Source organism: Rhamphochromis sp. 'chilingali' (assembly GCF_963969265.1).
Source record: "Rhamphochromis sp. 'chilingali' genome assembly, chromosome: 3".
In the NCBI taxonomy this organism is placed as follows: Eukaryota; Metazoa; Chordata; class Actinopteri; order Cichliformes; family Cichlidae; genus Rhamphochromis; species Rhamphochromis sp. 'chilingali'.
This window is the reverse complement of record NC_137931.1, coordinates 24,505,085-24,529,374: the sequence shown is the minus strand read 5'-3', so window position 1 is coordinate 24,529,374 and position 24,290 is coordinate 24,505,085. Positions and strand designations below refer to the sequence as shown.

Genomic DNA, 24,290 nt, shown 5'->3' with positions numbered 1-24,290 from the left:
GCAGCCTCCAGGTCTTGGTTCGCCCGCTCAGCCTGTCCGTTGGTCTGAGGGTGGAAGCCAGAGGACAGACTAACCTTAGCGCTGAGGGCGGAGCAAAACTCCCTCCAGACCCGTGAAGTGAACTGGGGGCCACGGTCTGACACAATGTCCTCCGGAATTCCATGGAGGCGGAATACATACGTGGTGAGGAGGTGAGCGGTTTCCAGGGCCGTAGGCAGCTTGGGCAAGGCAACGAAATGGACAGCTTTAGAAAACCTGTCCACAACGGTTAGAATGACTGTGTTACCTTTTGAAGCCGGTAATCCGGTGACGAAATCCAAGGCTATGTGGGACCAAGGCCGTCCCGGAGTGGGCAGCGGTTGTAGCAAACCGGAGGGAGGTTGGTTGGACGACTTGTTACGGGCGCAGGTCGTGCAGGCGGCGACGTATTCCCGTGCATCCCGAGCCAAAGTGGGCCACCAGAAGTAACGCTGGAGGAATCGTATGGTGCGGTGTACTCCCGGGTGACAGGTGAACCGGGCGGCGTGTGCCCATTGCAGTACCTGAGAACGAACAGAGGAGGGCACAAACAACTGACCTGGGGGCCCGGTCCCGGGATCTGGTTCTGTTTTCTGAGCTTCTTTAATCTGAGATTCGATTTCCCAGGTCACCGTGCCGATGGAGCAGGAGGCAGGAAGAATCGGACCTGGCTCGGGTTCCGCTTCAGAGGAGTCATACAGTCGGGAGAGGGCGTCTGGCTTCACATTGCGGCTCCCGGGCCTGTACGTAATTGAAAAGTTGAATCTCGTGAAAAAGAGAGCCCACCTCGCTTGCCGGGGATTGAGTCGCTTTGCGGCTCGGAGATACTCAAGGTTTCTGTGGTCTGTCCACACGATGAATGGTTGAGTGGCTCCCTCTAGCCAATGTCTCCATTCCTCCAGTGCTAACTTGATAGCCAGAAGTTCCCGGTCTCCAACATCATAATTGCGCTCTGCTGGGGAGAGACGGTGAGAGAAAAAGGCACATGGGTGGAGCTTACCCTCCCTCCGTTGGGACAACACCGCCCCGACCCCGGAATCCGATGCGTCCACTTCAACGACGAACTGTTGCTGGAGGTCGGGTTGGCAGAGGATAGGTGCTGTAGCAAACCGTTCTTTGAGACGTAGGAAGGCCTCCTGCGCGGATTGGTCCCACTGAAAAGACACTTTAGGAGAAGTGAGTCTGGTTAAAGGCAGAGCGAGTTTACTGAAATCTCGGATGAAGCGGCGGTAGAAGTTGGCAAAGCCTAAAAAGCGCTGGAGCTGTCGACGGTTTGGGGGTTCGGGCCAGGTAAGCACTGTTTGGACCTTCGCCGGGTCGGGTTTCAGATCACCCCGCTCTATTATGTATCCGAGAAAGGCCACGGAGTCCACGTGAAAGTCACACTTTTCGCTTTTCACAAACAGTCTGTTTTCCAGCAAACGCTGCAGAATCTGTCTGACGTGTGTCTCGTGCTCCGCCACTGTTTTAGAGAAGATAAGGATATCATCCAAGTAGACAAATGCGCACCGATTGATAAAGTCCCGGAGGACGTCATTCACGAGGGCCTGGAAAACTGCTGGGGCGTTAGTCAGCCCAAAGGGCATCACCAGGTACTCAAAATGCCCCAGATGGGTGTTAAAAGCTGTTTTCCATTCGTCGCCTTCCCTGATCCGAACTAGATGGTAGGCATTGCGGAGGTCTAATTTACTGAAGATCGTTGTCTCGTGCAGAAGTTCAAAAGCCGAGGAAAGGAGCGGTAGGGGGTATTTGTTCTTAACTGTAATGTTATTAAGGCCGCGGTAATCAATGCAAGGCCGGAGAGACTTGTCCTTCTTTTCTACAAAGAAGAAGCCGGCTGCCACAGGGGAAGAGGACGGCCGGATTATGCCTGCTGCCAGTGAGTCCGTGATGTATTTCTCCATAGACGCTCTCTCAGGTTGGGAGAGACTATAAAGGCGACAGGTGGGGAGTGTGGTGCCTGGGAGAAGATCAATGGCGCAGTCATACGGCCGATGAGGTGGTAACGATTGTGCAAGATCTTTACGAAAAACTTCAGCCAAGTCGTGATACACAGGTGGAACAGAGGTGAGATCCGGAGGCTCAGACAGGTTATTTGGAGGAGACGCGGAGGGCGGAGTTGCAGCCCGGAGGCAGTTCATGTGACAATCCACTCCCCAGCCTACCACGCATTCAGATTTCCAGTCGATATGAGGGTTATGCTGTCGCAACCAGGGGTGACCTAAGACAAGCGGTGTTTGAGGAGCTTTAAACACGAATAGGCTTAGAACCTCGGTGTGGTTGCCGGAGAGTGTGAGTGACACGGGCTCTGAGACATGGGTTATATCAGGCAGCCGCTGCCCAGATAAGGCGGTGACATGTAAACGATGAGGTAGAGGGTCAGACCCAACCCCTAATTTTTCCGCGAGGGCTGAATCGATAAAGCTCTGTTCCGCGCCAGAGTCAATTAACGCCATCACAGAATGGGTTTTTGTGTGAACTGTTAACTTGGCCGGTAACATTAAGCGTGGAAGGGAGCTTTTACTAGACAGGTCGCCCACCAGTACTCCCTTAACTACGGGCGGGCGCCCCCTTTTGGTCGAGATGGACAGGTGGCAATGAAGTGGCCCTTACGGCCGCAGTACAGGCACTCACCAGAGACCATGCGTTGCTGACGTTCCGCGGGTGTTAGCCGTGAGCGACCCAGCTGCATGGGCTGCTCGCCTTCCTCGCTTAGCTCGCCACTGTGGGCAGCACTGGGTTTAGCCCTCCATTCCCCCGCTGGTGGGCCCAAGAGCGCCCGTGGCTCCTGAAAGGCCCGCCCCCGGAGGTCTCTGCGAGCCTGAAGGCGATCATCTAACTTAATGCACAGAGTCATTAGAGAGTCAAGAGAGGCAGGCAGGTCATGCATTATTAGTTCGCCTTTTAATTCATCACAGATGTTATTAAGCAAGGCACTCTTTAGCGCCTCCTGCCCCCACCCTGTTTGCTCAGCCAAAACCCAGAAATTGACAGAATAATCCGACATCCTGCGTCTACCTTGTTTAAGATTTAACAGGCGTTGAGCGGCGGCGGCAGCCTCGGATCCTTTGTCAAAAACGCTCTTAAACTTAGACAAAAACTCGGGGTAGGAGATGTCGGGGTGGGATCGTAGCACTGCCTGGGCCCACTGTAGAGCGCGATCACGTAACAGTTGCACAAAGAAGGAAATCTTATCTCCATCGCCAGGGTACCAGTGAATTTGCTGACGAAAAAAATAAGTGAGTTGTGTGAGAAATCCTGCACACTTATCCAACTCACCATGAAACAGTTCAGGAGAGGGAGGCTGATGCCCGACGACCACAGGTGTAGTTTGGGCCACGCTTGCGGGCTGAGACGCGCTCGCGCCCGGGATGGGTTCATCTGCCGGAGAGGCTGGCGGGGGCGGAGAGTCAGTCAACGGGGTCCGCTGGGCGAGAGCCAGAGACAAAGCGGCAACGTCTCCACTGAGCCGCATCAACATATGCTCGTGTCGCTGCAACAGCTCATCCAACGAGACCGGGGCTGGGGCGGGTGACGCCGAGCCTGCTGAGTCCATTGTGGCTGGACCGTTCTGTCACAACGGGACTGAACGGACTCACGCGCAGGCTCTAGGTCTTGAAAGCACAAGAGTCTTTATTATGATGCACCAGGTGATTATTTACAAAAGTGAGGGGAAAGCCGGGCTCCGGGGGTCCACACACGAACGGGAAAGACACGCACACTCTCCGTCCACTCCTCCTCACACTCCACTCACTCGGGTAACACAGGGGTAGGTCCAGGGAATCTGTACACAGAGACACGAATGGGTAGTTAGGTAAATCGCTATGAAACACTTCTGAAGTCATTGAGCTGGGGTTACACTGACGAGGGTCGGCAACGGTCCAGCGACGAGAAACACAGGGCTGCCGTCTTATAAAGGAGCTGGATCACTCGTGATGAGCCACAGGTGCGTGGGCCAAGGGCAGGAGCCCGCAGGTAAGCTCCGCCCAGGCAGAGGGAGGAGGGAAAGAGGGGAAAGGAGAGAGCAGGAAAAAAATAAAAAAAGGAATACAAAACATATGTAGCCGTACTGAGCCGACCGGGTAGGCACAGGGACCCTGACAATTACCTTCTAAGGTGTTCCTGTCATTTTAACCTGTTTCCCCTGAAGCAGGAGTGCAAATCAAAGCCTGAGCCTGAATGTTTATCTACTCAGTGTGTAACGCCGTAATGTGGCCCACTCTTCAGAACCAGCCTCACTGTATGGCAGATATGAGGCGGAAACAGTCATGCGTTACATTACCCCTGTCCACTGTCGCAAGCTTCTGTTACAGAGCAATCTATAAGTACTTAGCTGCTAAGGAAATTAGCCGCTCCATCGGCTAGAGAATGAAGAAATCATTGCAGAGTCCGGTATGCTCCTGTGCGCCTGTGTAATTGTATTTCTAACAAATGTGCTTGCAAAGTAGGGGGCTCCAGACCTTTTTCTACTTCCATCTCCTCCTCCTCCTCCTCCTCCTCCTCCTCCTTCCTCTTAACTAAAACCCCCTTAACATGCGAGCGCAAGCTAGCCATGCACCAGGGCCGTGCCAGCGCACCGCAGCCAACCTCATTACCGTTTGATTATGCGAAATCAGCAGAGAGGAGCGAGAGAATCAAAGCTAACCGCTGGAGATGAGTGAGTTGTACAGTAAGTGTCCCTGCCCCACAGGATTGGTCGGGAGAAAGATTAGAGGACTTGCTCCCTGAGACTCACAGAGATCAAATTCTCTCCGTTTGCCTCCCTCTTGGGTGTCAAAAATGAGTTTCGGTGATGAGACAAGATGTCAAGGTCTATCCTGGAGTTGCTGTTGGGGATGTGAGAAGAGCAGGGGTTTTTTTTTTGGTTTTTTTTTAGTAAGCTTGGAAAAATAAGGAAGATCCTTGCTAGGATAGGCATACAGAATTCTGGGACCCTGGCAGAGAGGAGTGGGTTAAAACACCATCATTTATATTCAAGGACAGCTGCAGCCTAAGAGTGGGTGAAAAATTGACGCGGGGGCTTTACCTCGTCTCATCCTCACGTTTTTGTTCAGGCTGAAAAGATGCCTCTGTGCCCGCCGTTGCGGTCCCCGGCAGAGGCTGAAATGATGTTTAGGGGACTGAATACAGAGGTGACAAAAAGGGCGACAAAAAAATGACAGGGCGGTGTGCATGTATTCATACACAAATAGGAGCACAAACACAAGCAAAGATACACACACATTCATTCACAGACACACACACACTCACAGCAGCCATCAGTGCTGTGCAAGATAACAAGACCATACTGAGGATGACCGGAGGGGTGGGGAGACAGGAAAGGATGAGTGAAAGAGTAAGAAAGTGGTCACGCTCGGCTTACTTTTGCCATGTAGCTGCCCTATCTCCCTGCCGCACTGACCCTCTACACGACAAGCTCCACGTCTTATCAGCGCTTTCCTCGGTCCCTTGGTCTTTCTCCCCTGGCGCCGTGCGGGAACGTGATGCCGGAAAAACGCAAACGCCAGATATAGGTTGAGTCATAGAGCGGCACTATCAGCTTCGGACACGGACCCTGTTAGCCTGCAGTCATCAAGCAGTTCAAGGTGTGATTTAAAACCGCGGACTGTTCTTTCCCTCAGGCTTGTATAGAGAGACATATGTTCATAAAGCCCACACACACACTTCAGTATCCCTGAAGAAAACACATGCCCACTTCATTTATGAGCTTGCCTAAGTGCGGCCTTTAATTGAAGTGCTGCTGCAGGTAAAAAGTGCATTTATATGCATTTCTTTAGCCAAAAGCAACTGGCTGTAACACCTGCACACAAACAGAAATGCACACACTCACACATAATGGCAACAGTGGATATTGAAGGTGACAGGGGCCTTATCCGCTTAATCCAAATTTACATACACCACTTCCGTTTGGTATTCCATCAAAAGCACTGGACCCCCACCTTCCCCCATGCAAAAAACCCCCAACACTGGGCTTTGTGTCGAACTGATACAAACATGGTTTTGACCCGAGATCCAAAACTGCCAAAAACTAAATAAAAATGCAAAAACAGGAAAGAAAAAAATTACATTTTTCAGTAGATCTCAACAATAGCAAAAATGTGCAGGGTTGTGGGTTTAGGAAAAACAAACAAACAAAAAAAAACTTTTTGGTGTGTATTTTTATAGCTGTATCTTTGAGTTTAGCTAAATTTGTAGTTGTGTGTTTGTGATGGTGGTGTCCACAACCACACACCTGAAATTCAGTGATATTTATTCACATCTCACATTCATATAAATCAGACACAGATTTAAGGTTTTACCCTCCCTCCTCATTTTACATTTTTGCAAACAGTTGCTTTAATTAATGTGGATATTTTGTTTTCATATAAGTTATACACTTTTGTCACTGATTTTTAGGTTACATTAATTTTTCTCTGTTTTCAGGAGTTACCTGTCTGCTGTTCCAGTCCTTCCTGGTTTAAACAAAAGAGGAGGCTGAGGGGTGGAGGTGGTTTAAATACAGAGGCCAACTAAATGGGCTTAACTCAATTTACGAGGCCAACCATATGGTTATTTTCCATCTTTGCCCTCAAAATGGTTTATTCAGCTAGTTTATCCTGGGTCCAGCTGTCTCTTATTGGAGTAGGTCTTGTTCAAATCTTGTTTCGCTAAGCAATTTTTTGTGTTGATTTTTGCTTAACTGACCTTTCATCTTTTACTTTCACGTGTATTTCTTGATATTAACTTTTTTTCAGTATAAGAAAACCCACATACTGAATTTTATACCTGTTATTAGAGCATTAAATATTTAGTTTTGCTATTTTAAAAAAAGGAAATGCTGTGTAAGCCTATTTTATATATTTAAATATGCCACCATTCATTGACATAATGAAACAACATAAGGATTGTAGCAAAATAGTCCATCCATCCTTTGGCTTTCTGACATTTATCATGTTGCGAGGCTGTCACGCGTCAACAATCTGTCCTGCGTCGTGGTTCCAGCGGTATCCGGTGAGCTCTCACTGGCCCTTGGAAATTTTAGGGGTGAAGGTGTTTGTCTTCAAGGTGAAAAGCTTCTGGCATGTTACCTCAGGGCAGCTAAAGGAAGTCAGCAGGCCAAATCCATCACTGCGGGATAAAGATTGTTGCTAAGGGCTGGGCTGGTTGGGTTGGGGTAAGAAATGGGGCTGGGGGAGCAGTCATCTTGTTGCCTTCCTCTCTGTCTGCCACTGGTGCATGGCCTTCCTTGTAGAGACCATGTCTGTGGTGCTTAGCAAGTCACATGACCTGGGTTTTCATTAGGCAGTGTCCACCACCAGCGGCGGCTCTGGACCCTGTTTACAGATCACCTCAGCTGTGATACCCATCTCATGACCAGCCGGCATCCGGCAACTGACTTAGAACTGGTGCGGACCAGGGGAGTCCCACTGTTTAATTAAAACAAAGCATTGCGAAGGCCCATGGTGGGTGTTGACACGATGTGATTTCTGCCCAGTTCCCTGAATGTCAGAATAGATGATAACCTCAATTGTACACATTGTCTGCATCTCATATATCCTCTTTGTGGCAAAACCGGAAAAAATTCTAAGTACAGGGAACCTCAGATTGAGATTCAAGAAGGTTTTTTTGCAGACCACACTGTGCAACACAGCTTGAATAAACCTGAGTGTAACATCAGATCTCATACATGTGGACTGTGCAAAAATACTGCTAATACTGATTTGTAGGCTACATGCAGGTGCACTTCCTCTGTTATTTCTTTCAGTTGGATGACCCATTTCGGTGGGGTCAAGGCAACGGCTGGAGTACACCTCACTCTGCATTCCTAGTAGTCGGTTAGTAGATGCGGGATAAGGCAGCAGTCACACTGTGAGATGATCGCTGTACATTTTTGATATTGTTAGAATTTGGTCCCAGGCTGTCTTTAAACCACCAGTTGTGGGATGTGTTGGTTGTTTCCCAGGGTTTTGAGTTCCTCTGAGTTTAATATCCTGGTTTATTATTTGGTATTTTCTGATTCATTTAATTGAGATTCCATGTTCTTACGTCTGTTGCCTGTTTGAGGTTTTAATTTTCCTTTACACTCCAGGACATTTAGTCTGTGGTCCGTATTGTATTTCACTTCCAGCTATTTTTAGTGTTTAATAACTTCTATCCCTCCGTTCGAGTCTTACCTCTGTAGCAGCTTCAGGTTTACTTCCTGCTTTATTTATTGCGTGTCTTGCTTTGTGTTTTACTTCTGCCTACAGCTATCTTGATTGTCAGCACACACTCATTTCTGTCCTGCGTCCACTTCCTCTGATTAGCCGTCTGTGTGTGTATGCGGTCTCCATTTAGTTCTTTGTCTGTGTATCTGCCCTCATGTGCTCCCTGGTTTGCTTCCTCTGGGCTCTGTGTGGTGAAGCAAGTTCAGCCTATGCAGTCATCTGAATACATTTATCTTAAAATCAGGTTAAGCTGGTTATCGACTCACTCAGGCAACCCATGCGTTATCAATCGTGCTACGAGTGCATTCGCATGAAAGGGGAGGCATTTTCTCTTGCAAAATTTCAACAATGTAAGTTGAAATACTTTTCAGGAGTACAGCACTATCATTAAGACTCAGGAGAATTCAATGGATTATAATCGAGTTTTGTGGTTAATTTCTGTCATCTACAACCCCGTTGGTGATTAAGAGTTGGAGAGCAAGTAAACTAAATATGAAAACAAAATTCACATGTAGGGTTAGTTATTTTTAAGGATCTTGTATTAAAGCTTATAGCACAAAAACATTCTAAAATTGTTTGCCTGAACAGGGATAAAAATTACAGTATAACATTGCATCGATGAAATCAATCAGGGAAAGTCAATACATTAGACACAACTGAAAAACATTAGACCCTCCCACTATTCATGTAGAAGGGTCCTAGGGATGTTCCAGGAATGGTCGCACTATTTTCTTTTCTTCTTGGAAAATTGATTGTTGATTTCATACCTGCAGAGCTAATCTGTTCCAAAGCAGGTTAGGTCAACAGCATATGTTACCATAGTAATGTACCCCAATAAGAGGTGAACTGCCTTCGTCGTGTAGAAAACAAAGAGTTAACCTGGAAGTCACCTGGATAAGATCAAAGACCTTCTTACAGGCTTAGGATTGTGCATGTTTTATTCTGTTTGGAATTTCAACCTAACTTTACCGCTCTTACTAAGCCACATAAGTCTGTCGTTTTGGAATCATCTTGACTATGACACATGATAGGCTCCAGTCCCAAACATGTGCGAGTTTTTATTTTATTATTACAAGTCAAACATCTCACCCATTTGGTTTCATCGCTGGATAACACAACTCCAACTCTAATGTCTTCCCAACAACCCCAGGTATGTTGCATCAGTGGAAGACTAATAGGCATTTCCCCTAATGACACTCTATTCAAAAGCAATCCAGGGTTTCATCAACATGGAGTTGATGAAAATGCTCACTGCTCTTGCAACAAGAGGAAAGTTTTCTATTTCGAGGATCTATGATTCAAAGTGCTTGGCACACTGGCCTAGCTGAAAACCAAATACCACTGTTTACATTATCGCTAAGAACACTCTGTTGGGTTATTTTAGTCTCAGCGTGAGTGTATCAATAATGTGTTAAAGCTGTTAGTGATGCTGTAACAAATGCGGTTTGCACTTTTAAATAGCACATTGTCCCCATCTGTCATTAACAAATGCACAGATCTTGGCATGAATTATTTGGTGTCCCTAGTAGCCCTCCTTGGGATGTGCAGAGGGGGGTGTTGCTAAATCAATAGCCATAAGGAGTCTAGCTCCCATTTGCTTTCAAGATCTACAGCCAAAGGACCCAGTCATCAAAAGTTAATGAGCTATTTAGATCATGCTGTTTCCTCAGCCCTCGACTGAGAAAACACTGCTGGACTAGGGAGCAAAGAGCCCCCACGAATGTGTGTGCTTATGTTTTATATGCTTCATGTGTCTCCTATAGATCAACAGAGAGAGATTGGCAGCTGAAAAAGAACAAAGCAGTGGAAATGGTTATCATGCCTGTGCAGTTGTTCTTGCATTGTTTGGTGCAAATGCTTGACAGTGGTTGCAACCCTTTTGATGGGCAGTAATGTGAAAACAAAGCTTCTTTTTGACTCTGTTGTAATGCTATTGTTGGGCTATTCAGGCACCGCAGCAGCCGCATTATTTGGCTCTAGTGGTCAGTGCCAAATGGCCAAATAGGAACGATGAACATACAGTACATGTTTTAACTAGCAATTAACAATAATGAGTTTTGTTTTGTGTTTTTTTTTTTTTTTTTTTTTTTTTAAAAACTACATCCATGTTATCCACATTTGTCTGTCTCTAGGCTGGTCCAAACAATGGGCAGGAGGCTAAACCCACTGAAAACAGGGGTACCATTTCTAACTTCTAATTACGTGGGCGTCCTACAGCCCACCTCCAGAGTCTGGCACCATCCACCCTTAATGTGGTTAGAAAAACAATAAAGTGTAATGTGTTGTGATTGTTCTCTCCCCCCTTTTGTTCTGAGAGTTTTCAGAACGCCGTCCTGCATTTGAATGTATATCATTTGTGCTGCTGTAATTCTCTGTAGAACTTGAGTCTTGCTGTGAAGGCTGTAATTCAGCATGTCGAAACCTTTATAAAGCTGCTTCCTATAGATTGGAACAAATTATTGTTATTATGTTGGTTTAGTCAAGTTGTCATGCATTTTTGTCAGGAATCGTGCACAAAAAGTCATCTCAGGGATCCCAGGACTGAATGGAAACTGGGCTGCTATAAACTCCAGTCTTTTTCCACCCGAGCGTCCCATCCAAGCATTATATCCTGTACTATCCAGTTGTGTTATCAGCAATTGCATGGCTGTTATCGGTCCTTGGATAGCCTCCCATAACTACTGCGATGTTATCCTATTCACAAGAGGTCGTTTCACCCTGCTGAACTGAAGTAATGCACTTCCACACTTCAGTGTTACTACAAGTGATACTGCGCAACATTCTTTATATTTTGTTTTCAAGCAGCTACACTTTCCTGTAATGTTATAATAGTAGTCTTTAAAAACAGCTCTCCAGGCTTTCTGAAGGTCATTCAAAGTGTTTCCTTGATTGATTTATCCCACATTTTCAGTCCAGTCCTTTTTCAGACAAATATTGTTTGTTTGTTAAGCCACTTAACACTGACTATAAGTCATACAAATGTCTCCTACTGTCACTCAAGGAATGAACCAATGTTTTGCTTACATATAACAGATAACCTTTTGGCCAGTGGTGTTGGTGTTGGTGTTGTGGTGTTGTTAATACTGATGGAATTATGAATGATGCACATTTGATTTTGATGGAATACTATCTGGAAAGCATCTCATTGGGATCAATTTATTTTTTCACTATGACAGTGATCCTTGTTTCTTGTTGTTTTGGAAAATTCTTGCTGTGATTCATGATTTGAATCCAAGCAATAATTCTTATTATATTATTATTATTAGTCCCACTCCTCATTTTTTACTCTTGTTAGTTACACGTCTTTTTTTAACCTCTCTTTCTTCACAACCTCTTCTCTGTATATTATGCTTTTTTTTTTATCTTCTATTATCCTCATTTTCTGAATTCTCTGCCATGTTTCTTCACCTGAAGTCAGTTAACAAGGCCTGAAGCAGATCCGCTAACTTGTCACCTAGGAATCCTCCCATGTTCCCTCACTGGCTGTTTCCTGGCTGCTAGCCTAGTTAAAGGGTTTGTACATAAATGTTGCAGGCAAGAAGTTACTGCTGTCCAAATTCCCTCGAGGACAGTCAGAGAATAGGAAGGGCTCCCTATTACCAAGACCACAAAATGTGTGTATGGGCACCAAGAAGGTAGGATGTGATCATTAAGAATTAACCTTAACCCCAGTGCAGCTATTCTGAAGGCTTGTGGAACGAACCCCAACAGATTTCTAAAATTTGTGTATCTATCTATCTCTCTCTCTCTCTCTCTCTCTCTCTCTCTCTCTCTCTCTCTCTCTCTCTCTCTCTCTCTCTCTCTCTAACAGAAAGTAGCCAGCAATTCCCTATCCACATGGTGAATATCATCACCGTGGGAGGAAGGTGTGATGTACACCAAACTTTTGGACAGAACTGCTAAAAAATTTTGACCACAGTGCCAGTCAAGCGGCAATGAGGGAATGAATCAAACTGAGGTGAGTGGAGCAAAGCATTGATTTTCAGGATGTTCCCAGTGGAGGAGGTTTTATCCGTTGTGTTCTCCACAGATGCACATTAACCTCCAGCTCTCCGAAATACTCCCAAACCCCCCGAGGACTCAAACCTCACCTGTGGCGATTAATTGGTCAACCTCTACATTGCCCTGCCTCTGCCAGTCTGCCCAGCCAGTTCTCCATTCGTCTCCCTCTGTCTGCCTGTCAGCTTTGATTCCTCCCCTTCTCCAGCAGTTTTCCCACAAAACACTAATCCTGTAGCTTGAGAATCAGGCGCCAGAGGTTCAGCGAGTGAAAGAGATTGAGGATGAACTTTGGCTTACTGTCAGGCTTGGCAACACTTCTACATAAAACCTCCAAGAGAAGGCATACTGATCAGTGATCACTTGTTGAAGCACATTACTTTTACATTTTAAAATAAATAGAATTCAACTTTTTGTAGTAACACACAATTAAACTCACACTGTACACACAAACATGAAATGACTATATAAAGAGCATAAAAACCATACAATCTTTTCTATAAGAGAACATTCAAAAAGGTGTGATGTGAGAAAATACACCTTAAAATTTACAGAGTGTCTGGAAAACTCTGAGAAGCCTGCAGAATTGTCCGTGACATGAATGAGTAACATGGCTGTTATTCAGTTCGGAGCTTAGCAGATCATCTAGCTAGTAAAATGTAGCAGGCCATTTTTCAAAGAAGGACATTTTGACTCGCCAGCAGGATATAATAAAAGCAGTGGTTCCCATTTAGCTCCTTTGATTGCAGGGTTAGGAGAAAAATCAAAGTTGTTTCATTTAATAATGTAAACTTAATGTGTCTCATTATAATTTCAAGGATGTTGTGTTTAGACTGTGATTATTTTGAATGTGTCGAGTGGTTTCCAGTGTTCACGAGTAAAATTTTAGTCATGACTATGAGCCTCCTGTGGTTATTAATGACTCCCAGTCACTGTTTGTGTTCAGATCTTAAATAAAAACCAATTCCAGTGTTGCTGTGCGGTGTATGGGGCACATAAATCCAACAGCATTCTCTGTCGCTTAACACATAATATAAATATTATAAAGATGTATTTCTGTACAGGATGTACCATGCCTCTTGCCCTGTGGTAGCTGGGATAGGCTCTGGTCCCACCATGTCCCTGAATTGGATAAGCAGGTAAAAACAGATGGATGGATGAAATGATACGTAAAGTGTATTTAATTTAAAATTGCTTAAAGGTGCTTTACTATGGTACAGTGTACTATTAAGTTCTTATGAATTATTAAACCTAAGTACTGCACACTTAAAATCAGTCAGCATGCTTAGTGCTGTTGCTTTTTATGACAATTAGTTTAGCCATCTTATCAAGTTTTTCAAGTGCAGCTGCTTAAAATCAATCATTCAATGAACTCTACAATCTGGAATTCCACATTGCGGACATGTGAAAAGGAAGGTTTTCACAGGCCTGCACACTGCTAACTGATCATTAACAAGTGTGAGCACCTCTATAAAAGCTGAAGTTTTGGTAGTTTGCTTTGGTAGTTTCTCTGAAGAATTTAGGTGTGTGTTAACACACAGCCACAATCTTCCAAGGAGTGAGCGTCCCAGTACATTCACCCCAAGATCAATCTGTGCAATGCACAAAGAAACTTTAAAAAACAAAGGCAACATCAGCATGGCTTGTTTGGAAGTGTTTCCAGAAGAAAACCTCTTTTCACTCAAAACTCTTCACACTGGGAATAATGTCCAAACATGCAAAGCAAAGTGGAGATTTTTGGCCCCAAAACACAGCATATCAGTTTTTTTTACGACTGTATATTAACCCTTTAAAACCGGTCAGAGCAGGCACGCTCCGTTTTGCGCAACTACTTTAAAATCCCGGTAGCTCTGCAACCACATGAGCTAGCGGGATAATATTTTTTGCATATGAAACCGGAGAAGTTGTACTTACATCTTATGCCATCAGCTTGTCCTAGGTCACGGCTTCCTTCCACATATAGCTTTGCAAAAACTGCATAAAAAGCAATTGCAGCAACAAAAACATAATATTCCAGAAACACGCTTTGCCGTTCCGATCAGCTATTTGTAACACTTCCTATTTGGAATAGATGTCAGCGCGAATTATCGCATGTCCGCCATGACCTGCCCAAAACCGGAAGTGACGTCATTTTCGCGGAAATGTAGTTTTTTACCATCAGGGCCTCATGAGCTTATACTGGTGTTTTTAAAAGTTGTGTTTGACTTTATGACTTTCTGTATCTTTCTGGGATGCTTAGAACTAAAATTGCACTGCTGGAAATAGTTTATTTTGATGCTTATGCTGCTTTTTTTTTGCAAATTTACACTATAATATTTATTTTCGTTTTTCCTGCAGTATATAAAAATTGGTGTATTTCAAAAATAAAACTATGAAGACACTCAAAATAAATGTCCTGTGGTGAGAAACTATTTTGTGCAACTTTTTTGTATTTACAGTTTTGAGGGATAAGCCTCTTAAATATCTCTAACTAGAAATATATGTTAAAAAAACAAAAACAATTTTAAATTTTTTTGTAGTTTATTGCACTTTTTTGCAATTTATGTAATTACTATGTACTTAATGCATGCATATTATTAAAATTTAGGCTGTAATGCTTGTATTGATGTATAGCAACTTGAAATGCTCCCAAAAATGGCACTACAGCATGTAAAAATATAATATAAGCTCTGTTGGACTTGGTTCTATGGTAGGTCTTAAAGGGTTAATGATAGAGCAGCAGTTATAGCTACACTTGTGATCATTTTTGTCATAGTTCACCCAAAGTATGTAAAAATGCGCTAATTTATGATATAAATGCTTTTCTTTTTCAGTGTTGAGAGATATCCAATTCATAACATATATTTATCTGGAAATTGCAATAATGAGGTGTCCTTGGTCTTAAATGTGGTGCAGATGTTCTGCCATTTGTTTATGCGACAGAGATAATTACAAACAGCCGGTGCGTAACTCAGTGGTATATTGAAATAGTGTCCAAAATGCATCAACAGCTGCCTGCTCTTGTTCTCTCGTGAGTCCACTATATAGTAATATATTAGATGAGTGAGTGAACAAGTGGACAATTCAAACACAGCCTGGGATACTTGAACAGAACAGAGCCAGCCTTAATTAACACAGTTAGTAACACCTGTGGTGTGACGTTTGACAAGTCAAACATCTGCTGTGACAAAGACCATTAAAGGCTCTTTGGAAAAGAAGAGATACATAATCCAGTTAACGGTCATTGTATGTCTTTTTATAAAAAATAATAATTAAACTGGCTGGTCGTGTTATAGTTTGTGTTGTTTTACGTTTTGGCCTGAAGTTTTTGTTCAAAGCAACAGAGTAAGAGTCAGTCTTATAGCATAAACGATCCCAACACTACTAAGCAATAACAACTCTGACAACATGACAGCATTTCTGTAATTAGCTAAAATCTACTTATACATGGGTATTTCAATTAATGTAACTTTTTTGATGTATTGAGGCTCTTTGTAAACAAATAAAAGGGATTTTTAAGTCTACACCTTCAAGGTGTAGACTTTAGTTGGTTAGTTTATGTGCATACTAATGGTAAATGGTACAAGAATTCATCTTTTAATGTCAAAGCTGTGTACCTATGTGTCTTTTTTGTTGTCAGACTGTGCTGCCTGTTTTTATTTTATGTGTTCTGATTGGCCAGCATTTCTATACAGTTAGAGTTATATTGCCATGTGGCAAATTAACCTTGCCATGTGTTAATTTGATATACTCTTAACAGCGTTTGGCATTGTTTTTGCCTTTTAATGTTCACTCAGATATTAAAAAAGGTGAAATCCTTGATCAAATACCAAAAGAGAGGCGCTTGAGGTAAGTTTTTCCTTTTCATTAATTATATCTTGAAGTTTGAAATGTTATGATAATCACACGAAGGTGTAAATGTAGATGGGAGAGAGAGGAAGAAGACAAATACACAGTCTGCACACGCAACCTTGAAAGGTGTTCTCAACCAAAGCAACAATTGACTGTATGAATAATTACTTTCTTTTTTAAGGAGATAACAGAAACTCTATTTAATTTTAACAGAATACAGTAATTAGCAGTTAAATTTGCTATCAGTTTTGAACTACTTGGGGGGAAAAAAAAAAAGCCTTGACAGGCTGAGGCCCACTCGGGATGTTCATCGGTCACTGATGAGTGCTCTCCACAGGACCGAAGCAACAGCCACTGAATTATTGAACATAGCAGCGTCCCTAAGGTGAGGCGCTGCATGGAAGTCTTCAGTCTTTGGGCCTGACAAAGAGAGAAGAAGGCTTGATGAAACATGGTGAGATGCTTACAAGCCATCCGTCATGCTACCTCCCCGGCCACATAGAGGCAGGATTGGATTTCCGGCCAGGGGGATTTGTCGTGTCAGACGGGGGAGCGGGGATTGAGCAATACTTCAACAAAGAATAGTCGTGATTGTTTCCAGAGTTTTCTAAATCTTCATGAATTAAATACTTTTCTGTATGAAAATCGAATACATCTGTCAGTTTTCCGCATCTGTATTTGCTTTTATGCGGTACATGTATATGAAGCGTGCATATGTTCATGTGGGTATGTCTTTTATGAAATGCATACATGGGTAAGTTATGCGTCGGCGCCTGTGAGGCTTATGCCCAACCCAGGGCACAAGTCGTAATACTATCAAAGCTCTCCTGCTGAGCACCTGGTTTATTATTATTATATATCCCTGAACCTCAAGCTGCATATGAAACCTGATAACAAGCACAACCTCATATTTATGTTCAGACTTATATCATACACACTGAGCTGACAAGCAAACTATGCAAGATGTTATAAATTAGGACTAAAGGTGCAATATGTAAGATTCTTAGTTAAGAAAGGTCAAATAGAAGCATAAAAAAATCTATAGCGCTGTTAAAAAGTATGTGTATCTCCTTTCCTGATTTCTCATTTATTGTCCATATTTATCACACTTGCATGTTTCAGGTCGTCAAACTAATTTTAATATTGGGCGTCCATGGGAGAGTTCAAGGAGAAAACCACTGCTGACCTAAAAGAACACAAAGGCTCATCTCACATTTACCAGAATGGTACACAGTAAATGCACTGATTCTTATATGGCACTTTTCTACTCTCCCAGAGCACTCAAAGCACTTACAGCATGCCTCATTTACCTGTGCTTAAGTGCTTTCTATCTAACATTCACACTTCTATGGATGCATTGTAGAACAACTTGGGGTTAGTATCTGGCATATTTGGCATGGGGACTGAAGCAGCCAGGCATTGAACCACCAACCTTTAGAATAGTAGAAGACCTGCTTGATGACATCTTGATGACAAAAGATGAACCTTTTGGAAGGTTTGAGTCCTGTTACATCTGACATAAAACTAACAGCATTTCATTAGAAAATAAATAAAAAGATCATCACAGCAACAGTCAAACGTGGTGGTGGTAGTGTGATGGTCTGGGGCTGCTTTGCTGCTTCAGGACGATTTGCTGCAATTGATGAAACTATGAATTCTGCTCTCTACCAGAAAATCCTGAAGGAGGATGTCCGGCCATCAGTTCATGCCCTGAAGCTCAAGAGCACTTGGGTTATGCAACATTTCTGCACTCTAGGAAGGGAAGTGTGTGAAGGGCAGTAAGTATTGATGCAATGCAGTCAGTTCAGTAGCATTTTGAATTAGCTACAGTTCTTTGAGGTTTTTCTTGCCAACAAAGAGGACACATTTACTGACAGTAATGAAAACAAACACTTCTTCTGCACCTTTAAAGTTATATAACAATCTATTTATTGCACAATTATTATTTTTTGATGAACAACTCATTAGTTGAACAACCTGCAAGGCATCTGTCTGTAGTCCCACAATTCACAAGAATCGCTACTTCTTATTTTAGTGAAACTTAGACATGGTGATCACGTAATGGGTCTTGGCTCAAACTGCACATAAGGCAGAGGTCATATTATTTTGTTTTATGGGCAACAACCTGTGAATTGTGATTAAATCACAAGCCAGGTGAGTTACTACATCACTGAAGTTCTTGTATTGTTTAATTTTGTAAACACCAACCAGGTCACTGGTGAGAGTCCATAAAATTACCCCTTTAATGGAAAATGACAACAAAAATTAGGGTGTGATTCTCTTGATACTCACTGAAAAACGTTTATGTAACCACTGACTCATTTTAAATAGTTTAGGACAGCCAAACTACGGACCAGTTGCTAGGTTCGGCAGGGCTACAATAGTTTTAGAGGGATCTGCTAACGTTCATTGTACTGCAGCAGACACGTGTGCCATAGTTGAACACCCCTCTCAGTCTTCCTTGCCTGGTGGCCTTTGTGTTAAAACTTGCTTGATAACACTTCCTTCCCGAGCTCCACACAAAGTGCCTGTTATGATTACAAATGAAACAGAACAAGATGTTACTATCCCGTCTACTTGTGTCATTGCAGAGCTGGGAGCTTTCCATTGTATCATGTCCCAGCATAATGTCACCAGTGTTAATGAGTCAGCCACAAGTAAGACACCGCTGAATTTCAATTTTGGTGACTCTCCGATTCCACATGAATGGAAAGAGAGGATAACCAAGCAACTCAATGACATTCCGGAAGTATTCGCTTTTCATGATCTTGACTTTGGGTGTACGAACAAGGTGAAACATTCCATCAAGCTTAATGATCCGACTCCCTTCAAGCACCGTGCACGCCCTATACACCCTCAAGATCTTGAGGCTGTCCGGAAACACCTGCAGGAGCTGCTTGCTGCAGGTGTGATAAGAGAGTCTCAATCACCTTTCTCGTCTCCCATTGTTGTGGTGAGAAAGCGGAACAATGATGTGCGTCTATGTATAGACTTTCGCAAGCTGAACTTGCAAACAATAAAAGACTCTTACGCACTTCCAAATCTGGAAGAGACATTCTCTGCCCTTTCAGGATCCAGGTGGTTCACGGTCCTCGATCTGAAATCTGGGTATTACCAGATAGAAGTTGAGGAGGCAGACAAAGAAAAGACCGCGTTTGTGACACCGCTTGGGTTCTGGGAGTTTAACCGCATGCCGCAGGGCATAACCAACGCCCCAAGCACCTTCCAGCGGCTGATGGAGCGCTGTGTTGGTGATATGAACTTACATGAAGTGCTCGTCTTTTTAGATGATCTCATCATCTTCTCAGATAGTTTGGAAGAACACGAACGCCGACTTATGCGGGTACTCCATCGCCTTAAAGAGTATGGCCTGAAGTTATCGCTGGAAAAATGTAAATTTTTCCAAACCACAGTTCGGTATCTTGGGCATGTAATCTCTGAAAGTGGAGTTGAGACGGATCCCGAAAAGATTCAGGCCCTAAAGACCTGGCCACGGCCCAAGAATCTCAAAGAACTAAGATCTTTCCTGGGGTTCTCGGGGTACTACAGACGTTTTGTAAAAGGGTACTCGTCCATAGTACGCCCACTCAATGACCTCACTCGTGGTTACCCACCACTACGTAAGAAATCAAAGTCCAAAGAACCCAACCAGACCTACTTTGATCCCAAACTGCCATTTGAGGACCGATGGACCGCAGAGTGTCAAAAAGCTTTTGACTCCATCATTGAAAAGCTAACGTCAGCCCCCGTCTTAGGCTTTGCAGACTCGAAGCTGCCTTATGTGCTCCATACCGATGCCAGTACTACTGGCTTAGGTGCAGCACTCTACCAGGAGCAGGAGGGTCAGCTCAGAGCCATAGCTTTTGCCAGTCGTGGGTTATCAAGAAGTGAAGCACGATATCCAGCCCACAAGTTGGAATTTTTAGCACTCAAATGGGCAGTGACTGAAAAGTTTCACGATTATTTGTATGGTGGTCAGTTCACTGTGGTTACAGATAGTAACCCACTCACATACATATTGACCTCTGCTAAGTTAGATGCCACTGGCTATAGGTGGCTTGCCGCTTTATCTAACTACAACTTTAAGTTACAGTATAGAGCGGGCAAGCACAACCTAGACGCAGATGGGTTGTCTAGACGTCCTCATGGAGAACTCGTAAATGATGTCCAGTCCAGGAAAGAGCAGGAGCGTGTAAGCCAATTTGTAGAGCGTCACCTAGCTGACACTGACACCACTGACACCATAAAGCTTGTAGATAGTGATGTTGTCCAAGCAATCTGTCAAAATCACCTTGTAAAAGTCAGTGATGATTGTCAGGATAGTGGTGTTACACTTGTAGAATCGCTTACCCTCTCAGCTGACGCGATTCCAGACATCTATGTTTCAGAAGAACATCATGGCTTACCAACCATCCCTGCCTTGTCCCAATCAGAAATTAAGGATAAGCAGAGAGCAGACTCGACAATCAGCCAAGTTATCAAACAAATCGAACATGGTCAGACACCTCCACCGACTGTTAGAAAAGAACTCCCAGATCTCCCTCTTTTGCTTAGGGAACTCAATCGGTTGGAAATGCACAATGAGGTGTTATACAGAAAAAGACAAGATGGAGACCAGGTGACCCACCAGCTTGTTCTTCCTGAGGAGCTCAGAGCTTCAGTGCTCCAAAGTTTGCATGATGACATGGGCCACTTAGGTATCGACAGAACCCTTGATCTGGTCAGAACCCGATTCTATTGGCCACGCATGGCGACACAGGTTGAGCAGAAAGTGAAAACATGTGATCGTTGTATACGGAGAAAGAGTCCCCCTGAAAAAGCAGCTAGACTGGTCAACATAACAACAACCAGACCTTTAGAACTCGTCTGTATGGATTTTCTCAGTCTAGAACCAGACAGTAGCAACACACGGGATATCCTTGTGATAACCGATCATTTCACTAAGTTTGCCCTCGCGTTGCCCACCTCTAATCAAAAGTCACGAACGGTCGCCAGGTGCCTGTGGGACCAGTTCATTGTCCACTACGGCATACCTGAGCGCCTGCACAGCGATCAGGGTCCTGATTTCGAGGCAAAACTGATAAAAGATCTGTGTGAGATCTCTGGGATAAAGAAAATAAGAACTACCCCGTACCACCCACGTGGTAACCCTACTGAACGATTTAATAGAACACTACTTAGTATGTTAGGAACACTGGAATCCAAACAAAAGTCTCACTGGAAAGACTATGTTATGCCATTAGTACATGCGTACAATTGCACCCGTAGTGATGCAACAGGGTTTACACCCTACGAGTTGATGTTTGGCAGAAAACCCAGATTAGCTGTTGATCTTGCATATGGACTTCCTCTCAGCAAAGATCAAAAAGTGACACATTCGCAATATGCTGAAAGTCTCAAGAAACGGCTAGAGGAAAGCTATAGGTTAGCTTCTCAAACCGCACAAAAAGTGGCAGACAAGAATAAGGCCAGATTTGATCGCAAAATAACTGTTTCAGAACTTGAACCTGGGAACCAAGACTTACTGTAACCACTGACTCATTTTAAATAGTTTAGGACAGCCAAACTACGGACCAGTTGCTAGGTTCGGCAGGGCTACAATAGAAAGCGAGGCGAATGCAGAATGAAATGGCTGGAGACAGGAATTTGAGCAGCAACAGTTATTATTTTGCACAAAAATGAAATAAACAAGACACAAATTCCACATTGACAGTAGTAGTGATAATAACCATAACAATAATAAGAAGAAGCCGGCAAAACAAAAATAACCCCAAAAATAGTCGTTTGAGCTCAATATTCAATTGTCTTTTTGTCTTTGGTCATTTGTCAAGTCAAAAATTCTTAGTCTAGTTCTTGTTCTCTTTCGTTTGTGGTTTGTGTGTTACCACTTGGGAGTCTCCGTCGAGGAAGAAGAGTAAGTTCCTCTGCAAAGTTCAGTCTGGGCTCAGGCTCGCCATCTCCATCCGGAGAGAATCCATTGGAATCCAAAATCTTAGTTCCTTCCACACGGACAAGGGAAAAAAACCTAGCCAAAATGTTAGAAAATTCCGCACGAGCTATCCGTGACCTGTCTCATCTATTTCCACGTGCGAAAAGATCTAGCTCATGTGAAATGATGGTCTGGTGTTTCGGAAGACGGGGCTAAAACCACCTTCAACCAATGAAAAAGGCATTTATCCCTTGTGATCCAGCAACAGAAAATAAAGTTTGCTAGAGGATCACACTTCCTTTTTTCAAAATAAATGTTTCTTTTCAAAATAAAATAATGAAAATACATTTATACAATCAAAACGAAAACAAGAAAAAAATAACAAAAGGTAGTTTTCTCTACTGGGTTACATTTAGCTTGATATCAATAATGCTAATGATAACATCCAGTTTTGATACTCCAGGTAATATTCATATATAATATCTTAAATTAGCTTATTTAACATTGTTTACCTTCGTGAGACGCCATACTATGATATGCCATCATTTTTATGCGAACAGCATTATAGCAGAACCTTTTAAAGAGCAATGTCAATACAGTTCCAATAATATTTCACTTGAACCAAAAGGTAGCAGTATATACTTTTTCCCACTATTCTGCTTTCTCTTATTCTTTCTATTGATATGAAACATCACATACAGCTTGCCACCGATTCTTCAGCTTAAACAGACGCAGGTATCTCACCTACGCACACGTACCCATCTTAGTGTGCACTCACACAGAGAAAATGACAAACACACACCTACTCACACATGCAAACACCTTTCTCTGTTTGCCCCTGTCTGTGTGTCCCATGTGGGTAGTTGCATCAGCAGCGGGGCCTCTGACTGTTGTCATGGTGTGAAACATCCCTGTAACCCCAGTGGATTTAACCAGCCCCCTCTGCTTGCCTGCACATGTGATGCAAAGCACCCTGCTATCCAGCCAGCTGCCTTCCACAGGTGTTGTCAACAGATAGAGGATACAAGAAGAGGAGGCAGGGAAACAAACACGCGATCCTCCTGTTACCTGGTGGAGTGCAGCTCACAGAGGTTTACAAATCCCTGCGATAGTCTGTATTTTTGCCGAGGATCCTACACTCCTACCTGCTCACTTTCACAGGCTTTGCAGTCCGCTGCGTCATAAATCACCTAGCAACCAAACCTGGCGTCATCATTGGGACCCATTGGAGATTTAGCTGTGCACAAACACTGGCTTAAAAGGTATATAACCACCAGGCTGGAAATAAGAGATATTACTGAAAAAGAAAAGAACCTGATTGTGTTTGCAGATCAACTCAGGAATTGAGTGTATAAAGAGTCTACACACAAGTTTAGACTTTTGTAAAATAGCGGCGTGATCACTCTGGAACAATGTCTCAGTGCCAATTTTGTCAGCATTTTTTCTGAAATGCAACACAAGGAGAGTGAAAAGGCCAAATAATCTATTTCATACGACCATTTAAATTTTTGTGGACACTTAGAAACATCCTTGTTTATGAAAGAAAAGCTAATTTCTTTTCACCTATTATAATAAAACAATGGAATCAATATATTGGTGTTCTGAGGCCCATTTCCCCAACCATCACTCCTCTGTTTCATTGCCTTTGGATTATTCCTGTCGGTTACCTCGCAGCTTCCTGGTAGACAGACTGAATTAGTACAACTGGGAATACCTTCCCAGTCTCCTCGGAGCTTTTAAAAGCTGGCTGTCTAAGCCTTTGCTTCCTCTCCATAACACCCCTGTATCATAAGCTGGACTGGCTTTGCCGTTTTTGCTTCATCTCCATCTTCAAGCAAATTTTGGTTTAAACTGTCCCATTTGTCCCATAAACTGTCACATGCACGAGGTGCACTGTAATAGTGTGTAGAAGTTCATGTACAAGTACATGAAGTACAATATTTATTTATTTTTCAATAAATCTTTGAGATGATTACATAAGCTGTTGAGGTATTAAATGTCTTAGTGTAGAAAAAATTTATGAGAAGAGAAAAAGTTCTGCGAGAAAAATTTGGGTTATTATATATAACTCTTGTTCTATGAGTATGCTTAAGGCCCAACAGCGGTAAGCCATAGTTGTATGGGTTGCCAACAAGGGAAGAAAATTTCATTGCCATGGCTCTGACCTGAATTTGCAGCTTCATTATATGGTGAATATAAAAACCAGTATATACAGTATATGCTTTATAAAGCGAGTATAAAGGGAGTTTAAAAAGGGAGCTGTTTTTCCTTCCCGCTGTTGCCAAATGCTTGCTCATAGGGGGTTTTCTGATTGTTGGGGTTGTTGT

General features: G+C 43.3%; 1 long non-coding RNA gene across 1 annotated transcript in view; it reads left to right on the top strand.

Annotated features, from left to right (window-relative positions):
• Window positions 1-12,942, top strand: part of LOC308393451 — a 54,049-nt gene extending 41,107 nt beyond the window's left edge. Inside the window, exons 4-5 of the long non-coding RNA XR_013970978.1 lie at window positions 12,016-12,162; window positions 12,235-12,942. This is a non-coding gene — a long non-coding RNA (uncharacterized lncRNA). The remainder of the gene's footprint in view (window positions 1-12,015; window positions 12,163-12,234) is intronic.
• The last annotated feature ends 11,348 nt before the right edge of the window (window positions 12,943-24,290 follow it).